Raw genomic sequence first — 8,665 nt, forward strand, 5'->3', positions numbered from 1 at the left:
TAAAAGTTTGGTTTAAGAGCACAAAGTGGGTGGTAGATCTATGAAAAAAGATATGATTTATAAAAGCTGCAGATCAGCAAAACCGGAGGACTTCTCCAGAAATTATGCAGCCAGCAAATTAAGGAAAGCTATAAAAAGGTGAGAAATCTCACACCAGCAGGATGTTCCACCGAATCAATGCTCGAAAGAAACCCTATGCCATGTGTGATTTTCAAATGCATGTGCTAATTGTAGAAACCGCATGAGGTTTCCTAGAAGGGTTTATTTAGTACAGGAAAAGAAAGAGAAATGAGAAGACACTGGGGGTCATTTACTAAAGACTAGCACAGACCTCTTAAAGGGGTTGTAACACCAAAAATATTCTACTTTTTTTTTTTAAACCAGCACATGGATCTGAATACTTTGTAATTCCATATAAATGGTGCGCCGTAATTTCGCACATACGCCGTGGAAAGACCAGTCAGCGCATGGGCAATGTGTTCTGTGAGGCCGATGCCAGGACACCGCCTGGGCGCTGACAGGTCTATCCATAGCGCATGCGCAAGATTACGGCGCACCAGGCATATGAGGTCGGCGATGAGGAGTGAATAAATTAGCATTGGGGCGGTGCTTGGCTCAAGGAGAAGGGGTGCGGCTGGGCTCCAACGGACAGAGGGAGAGCCCCTTGGGCTCCTTATTTAGGTAATTAGCATATTAATAAAAGCGATTTTATAGACAAATTACAAGACACAGGGCAGTAATACTAGTATATTGTAATATAAATCGTGAAGACTGATGTGGTCATGTTAACAGCTCAGTAAGTGAAATCCTGGTGACAAAATCCCTTTAATTATGGGCAGTGCGTGCCGAAACGTAACACATGAATACTGCCATATGTTGAATAAATAAACTCTACTATCAAGATTGAAACATACAAGCTGTAGTTATATTTATTACTGTGTCTGTGCATTGTGAGGTTTCCTATCAGGATTCTCCATCTGTCTATGCTGAGGACAAACTCCTGAGAGGATTAACCCTGAGAGAAAGAGAACAGATATCAGAGGTAACGCTCGTCTATGGCAAAAGACTTTGCTGCTTGTGGAGAAGGTATGTGCTGAGGACGCCCACTGCACTTGTATAACGGATTTGCTGCCAGTTTGAGGATCTGCCCCCTGTAGTGGGAACTGCAGTACTGATTGTGAGAGTTTTGCACACTTTTTGTCAATTGGGAAGATGGCTAGAACCTATAGAAAGAGACTCAGGGACTACTAGTACCATCATTGCCGCTGCCTACACACAGCCATAGGGGAAAAAGTAAGCTCTGTGTTATACCACAGAACTATGCTTATTGAGCCTTCTGCACTGCTACTCTCATTATCCTCAGTGAAGAGATGTTTTTTTGTCATCACTAAACTGGGCCTGGTTATTGAATCTGTTCTCCTGCCTTGCACCTCTCTACCTAACACCAAGGGCACCCCACCCACCATCAGATAGGAGCCCCAGAGAGTCCAGTGTGTGTCCAGAGGGAAGAAAAGTTGCACGCGAACTGTGAGAACAAATTTGCGACTTTTGTATGCCATCCCATGACCAGGACCAATATTTATCCACTGGTAGTAAACGATGAAGGTTCCTAGTGAATGACCAAGCAGAAATCTTAAAACCATAAAAAAATGATCCAACTAATAAGATTTATTAGCTGAAAGTAGAATACCCCAATAAATCTTTCAAATACCCGGCTAGGTAGTGGGAGATATTATGGGTGATTGTCTCATCATACAGTACAGACCAAAAGTTTGGACACACCTTCTCATTCAAAGAGTTTTCTTTATTTTCATGACTATGAAGGCATCAAAACTATGAATTAACACATGTGGAATTATATACATAAGAAACAAGTGTGAAACAACTGAAAATATGTCATATTCTAGGTTCTTCAAAGTAGCCACCTTTTGCTTTGATTACTGCTTTGCACACTCTTGGCATTCTCTTGATGAGCTTCAAGAGGTAGTCACCTGAAATGGTCTTCCTACAGTCTTGAAGGAGTTCCCAGAGATGCTTAGCACTTGTTGGCCCTTTTGCCTTCACTCTGGGGTCCAGCTCACCCCAAACCATCTCGATTGGGTTCAGGTCCGGGGACTGTGGAGGCCAGGTTATCTGGCGCAGCACCCCATCACTCTCCTTCATGGTCAAATAGCCCTTACTTTCAAAGTTTTCCCAATTTTTCGGCTGACTGACTGACCTTCATTTCTTAAAGTAATGATGGCCACCCGTTTTTCTTTACTTAGCTGTTTTTTTCTTGCCATAAAACAAATTCTAACAGTCTATTCAGTAGGACTATCAGCTGTGTATCCACCTGACTTCTCCTCAACGCAACTGATGGTCCCAACCCCATTTATAAGGCAAGAAATCCCACTTATTAAACCTGACAGGGCACACCTGTGAAGTGAAAACCATTTCAGGGGACTACCTCTTGAAGCTCATCAATTTTGGGTCCATGGCCTGGAAACTCCCCAGATCTTAATCCCATTGAGAACTTGTGGTCAATCCTCAAGAGGCGGGTGGACAAACAAAAATCCACTAATTCTGAAAAACTCCAAGAAGTGAATATGAAAGAATGGGTTGCTATCAGTCAGGAATTGGCCCAGAAGTTGATTGAGAGCATGCCCAGTCGAATTGCAGAGGTCCTGAAAAAGAAGGACCAACACTGCAAATACTGACTCTTTGCATAAATGTCATGTAATTGTCGATAAAAGCCTTTGAAACGTATGAAGTGCGTGTAATTATATTTCACTACATCACAGAAACAACTGAAACAAAGATCTAAAAGCAGTTTAGCAGCAAACTTTGTGAAAACTAATATTTGTGTCATTCAAAACTTTTGGCCATGACTGTATATCCTACTGGCCATATGTAGTGTTGGGCGAATCGAGCTTCGAATCCTAGATTCAAAGTAGATTAGCTCCAAACTTTGCTTTAATGATTCGTCTCCATACAGCATTAAAATGTCTGAGCTCCGGCGAGGTGAATAGAGTTATCATAGAAGTATTTGGCCATCGATTTTTCAACTTTAAAACCATTTTAAAACATAGTTCCAAAGTCGCCTTTGGTACCAACTGGCACCTTGGTACCGAAGCCGACTTTGGATCCATGTTTTAAAATGGTTTTAAAGTTGAAAAATCAAATCTCGAAATTATTCACCAAAAGTCCCGCAAGACTTCGGTGATAACGAATTTGCCTTGCCAGAGCCCATACATTTGAATGCTGTACAGAAATGGATCTCCGTAAAGCATTCAAACAAAGTTTTGAACGAATCAACTTCGGATCTAGGATCCGAAGCTCAATTTGCTCAACACTGGTCATATGTAGTGATGATCGAGCATGCGCGGCCAAACACCAGTTCGGCTCTCGGCATCGTGATGCACGTGCTGTAGAAGGGACAGATAGTGTAGGGAATTTAATTGAATTTTTGGTTAGGCAGGGTTGGTGTTAGAGACCCAAAAGTCCTTTTAAGGACTATTGTTATATCTGGCAGTAATATACATTTTTAGCGCAACCTGCGCTAAATAGCTTGCAATTGTTTGGCCGCTGCTGACAGCGACATTATATGCACTACATCTCCTGTATAACGTATAACGTTTGCGTATCTTACAAATATCTGTGACATCCAGTGTACTTTTTCCGTAGACGCTACGGACCGTGACATTACTTGCGCTACATCTCCTGTAAAACGTGTGCGCATCCTAAAAATATCTGTGACATCCAGTGTACTTTCTCCGTAGACACTGCGGACCGCGACATCATTTGCTGTACATCTCCTGTTTAACGTGTGTGCATACAAAAAATATTTGGGACATCCAGTTTACTTTTTACAAAGACCGAGTCCGCTGCGGACAGTTACACTACCTGTGCTACATCTCCTGTATAACGTTTGCGCATCCTAAATATCAGTGACATTCCCTGTAATTTTTTATTAGCCGCTGGTGACAGTGACATTACTTGCGCTATATCTCCTGTATAACGTTTGCGCATTCTAAAAATCAGTGACATTCAGTCAAATTTTTTCTCTGCTGGTGGCAGCGACATTACCTGCGCTACATCTCCTGTATAACGTTTGCACATCCTAAATATCAGCGACATTACCGGCCCTACATCTCCAGTATAATGTTTGTGCATCATAAATATCAGTGATACTGTATTCCCTGTAATTTTTTATTAGCCGCTGGTGGCAGCGACATTACCTGCGCTACATCTCCTGTATAACGTTTGCACATCCTAAATATTTGTGACATTCAGTTTAATTTATTTGAGCATACACTTACAAAACCTGCACTACTGTACGTGTGACATACTTGCAAGCATATATACCATTTAATATGCAGAAAGCGAGCAGTAAGGGACGGGGAAGTGGCCGTGCTGCTGATGGTGCACGCAGAGGCTGTGGCCCTGGGCGCGGTGAAACTGTGCCTGCTGCCAGAGCACAAGAAACACACTCATCCACGATACCTAGCTTCATGTCCCAGTTTGCAGGGCGGCGCAGCAAAATGCCAAACGGTCAACTGACCAAAAAGAAATCCCTTTAGGGGTCCCAACCCAATATATGTACAAATGAAAACTACATCTTTATTTTGTCATCCTTCAAACCTTATAAATGTGAAAAAAGGAAAATAATGTGTAAATAAAACTATCAGAGGACAGTTGAACAGGGTCACCAATGGTTATTGGTAATAACTGGAGGGAGGGAGATATTTGTGCATGAACTCTCCTGTTTAAATAAACACTATTTTTATTTAGTTTCTGTGGTGTTGTTATTATGAGTATTTATTCACCGTCACACCTCTTAGAGTCTATTTACACTATATAGTGCTTTCTTTATACAATCTCTGCTACTACTCATCAGATATTATATTGGGTGGAAATGCAAATACACCAGTTGTATTTGGTCTGAGATGTGTGCTACCAATGCTATTCTATAACCATGATAATTCTATAAAATGTCAGTGCTGCTCAGATAGACCACATTATCGTTGTCTGTTATCAAGTAGCTTCATTATTCTTGTAAGCTGCATTCTTTTGTTAATTGCCTTGCATATTATAAATGCACACTGCTGAATACATATTTACACAAGCCTACATTGCTCAGTCCGATACAATGTGGCTACCAGATCAAGCACACTGATACAGAGTATCTTCTATACACACAATTTCACAATTCAGGCACTAGGGAGAAAGCGGGCCACACCAAACAGGCCCGCAACTGTTCCCCAGAGCACCCCCTTGCGGCAATCTCCCTTGCCGAGGGCTAGGTGTTCTGTAGTCTGGTGCTTTTTTGAGGAAAGTGCGGACGATAAAAGATTTGTCATATGCAACTTGTGCCGTACCAAAATGAGCAGGGGCGTGAACACTAGCAACCTTACCACCACCAGCATGATCCACCACATGGCATCAAAGCACCCTAATAGGTGGGCCAAATGCCTGGGTCCACAATCAGTGTCTGTGGGTCACACCACTGCCTCTCTTCCCCTTTGTTACATGCTGGCCAATCTTTTGTCCAAGACGCAGGCCCGGATGCCTCCTGCCCTGCACCTGGACCTTCGCAAGCACCATCAGCTAGCACATCCACTTCTGTATCCCAGCGCAGCGTACAGATGTCCATACCCCAGGCCTTTGAACGAAAGCGCAAATACCCAGCCACCCACCCACAGGCACTAAATGTGCACCTTTCCAACTTGCTGGCCCTGGAAATGTTGCTATTTAGGTTTGTGGATACTGAGGTTTTCCGCAGCCTGATGGCGGCGGCGGTCCCTCGATACTCAGTCCCCAGCCACCACTATTTTTCCCAGTGTGCCGTTCCCACCTTACACCAGCATGTGTCCATTAACATCACCAGTGCCCTGACCAATGCAGTTATTGGGAAGGTCCACTTAACGACTGACACATGGACAAGTGCCTTTGGCCAGGGACGCTACATTTCCCTGATGGCCCACTGGGTGAACGTTGTGGAGGCCGGGAGCGAGTCGTACCCTGGGATGGCACAGGTGCTACCGACGCCAAGGATTGCAGGGCCTACTTCCATCAGGATTTCCGCCACCACCTAAATTAGTGACTGCCCCCCCCCCCCCCTTCTCCTCATCCACCTCCTCCTCCACTTCCACCTCTGAATTATCATCTTGCAGCACCAGTCAGCCATTAGTTAGTAGCTGGAAGAAGTCTAGCACTGAAGTGGGGAAGTGGCAACAGGCCGTGCTAAAACTAATATGTTTAGGTGACAAACAGCACACCGCCACAGAGGCAGGGTATAAGGGACCAGACTGAGCTGTGGCTCTTGACACTCAGCCCACAACCAGGCATGGTTGTGTCTGATAATGGCCGTAACTTGGTGGCGGCTTTGGAGCTCGGCAAGCTCACACACATACCATGCCTATCCCACGTGTTCAACTTAGTGATTCAGCGATTTCTCAAAACCTATCCCAAGCTACTGGTGAAGGTGCGCTGTGTGTGTGACCATTTCCGAAAGTCATCTACAGCTGTCACCGGTCTGGCAACGCTGCAGCAGCGCTTGCAATTGACAGCTCACCGACTGTGCGACATGAGCACGCGCTGGAACTCCACATTCCACATGTTGGCCAGGCTTTGTGAGCAGCAGAGGGCAGTAGTGGAATACCAGCTGCAACATGGTCTTCGCCTTTCCAGTCACCTTCCGCTCTTCACAAGCGACTAGTGGGCATGGATGTCTGACCTCTGTGAGGTTTTACGCAACTTTGAGGAATCAACACAGATGTGATCGGCGATGCCGCTATTATCAGCGTAACCATCCCACTTCTGTGTCTACTGAAACACTCGCTGCTCACAATGAAGGAGGACGCTTTGCATGTGGAAGAGGTGGAAATGGGGTAAGACAGTACACAGGGTGATAGCTAGACCACCCTCCATTCGTCTTCTCAGCGTGAATTGGATGATGATGAAGAGGAGCAGTAGACGGTTGCCTCCGCTACAGAGGGTAGTACCCATAGCAGGTTTATTCCATCTGTTCAGTGTGGATGGGCCGAAGAGGAGGAAGAGGATGAGGAGATTGAAAGTAATCCTCCTGATGAGGACAGCGAAGTCTTGTCTGTTGGGACTCTGGCACACATGACTGACTTTATGTTTCGTTGCCTTTCCCGTGACCCTCACGTTATACGCATTTTGGTCAACAACTATTACTGGTTTTTCACCCTTCTCGACCCCCGCTACAAAGAGAACTTCTCATCTCTCATTCCTTTGGTGGAGAGGACTAGCAAAATGGTGCAATACCAGAAGGTCTTTGTGGAAAAATTGCTCCAAAAATTTCCAGCTCACAACGCTGGCAGCAGAGTACGTAGTTCCTTGGGCAACTGAGGAGGGGAGACGAGGGGAACACACAGCAGTTCCAACAGAGGCAGGGCAACACTCTCCAAGGCCTGGGACAGCTTCATGACACCCCACCAGCAACCTCACCCTGATGCGCGGCCTAGTGTCACAAGGAGAGAAAAGTTTTGGAAGATGGTGAAAGAGTGCGTAGCAGACCGCGTCAGCATCCTCAATGATCCCTCTGTGCCTTACAACTATTGGGTGTCCAAGCTGGACACGTGGCACGAACTGGCGCTCCATGCCTTGGAGGTGCTAGCCTGCCCTGCCACTAGCGTTTTGTCAGAGCGGGCATTTAGTGCTGCTGGGGGCATAATAACTGATAAGCGCATCCGACTGTCAACTGAAAATGCTGACAGGATGACTCTTATCAAAATGAACAAGGCCTGGATTGCCCCTGACTTCTTAACTCCACCAGAAGAATGCGGCTGAACATAAAAGCACTTTAAATGTGGCTTTTATGGTGTATTGAATACACTGTATTCCCATGCACCCCTTCCACCACACAAAAGGGTATATGGTTCAATCTTCCATTTCTCTCTCGTCCTCCTCCTCCATCATATCAACATGCTTATTAGGCTGCCCTCGCTCCTAATGTTTTAGAGGGTCAGCTCAGCAGCAGGCCCTCAACCATAATCTTTTCGATGGTCAGCTCAGCAGCACGCCCTCAACCATAATTTTTTTGATGGTCAGCTCAGCAGCAGGCCCTCAACCATAATTTTTTCGATGGTCAGCTCAGCAGCAGGCACTCGCCCCTAATGTTTTAGAGTCAGCTCAGCAGCAGGCCCTCGCCCATAATGTTTTAGATGGTCAGATCAGCAGCAGGCCCTCGCCCATAATTTTTTCCATGGTCAGATCAGCAGCAGGCACTAGCCGGTAATGTTTTAGGTGGTCAGCTCGTCAGCAGGCCCTCGCCCCTAATGTTTTAGAGGGTCAGCTCAGCAGCAGGCCCACGGATATAATGTTTTAGATGGTCATTTCAGCAGCAGGCCCTCGCCCATAATGTTTTAGATGGTCAGCTCAGCAGCAGGCCCTCGCCCATAATTTTTTCCATGGTCAGATCAGCAGCAGGCACTTACCCCTAATGTTTAAGAGAGTTAGCTCACCAGCAGACCCTCAACCATAATTTTTTCGATGGTCAGCTCAGCAGCAGACCGTCACCCCTAATTTTTTAGATGGTCAGATCAGCAGCAGGCCCTCGCCCCTTATGTTTTAGAGGGTCAACAGCAGGCCCTTGCTCCTAATGTTTTTGAGAGTCACCAGCAGCCCATCAATCATAATTTTTCAAGGGTGTGTATGATGC

Source organism: Bufo bufo, chromosome 6 (genome assembly GCF_905171765.1).
Source record: "Bufo bufo chromosome 6, aBufBuf1.1, whole genome shotgun sequence".
Classification (NCBI taxonomy): domain Eukaryota; kingdom Metazoa; phylum Chordata; class Amphibia; order Anura; family Bufonidae; genus Bufo; species Bufo bufo.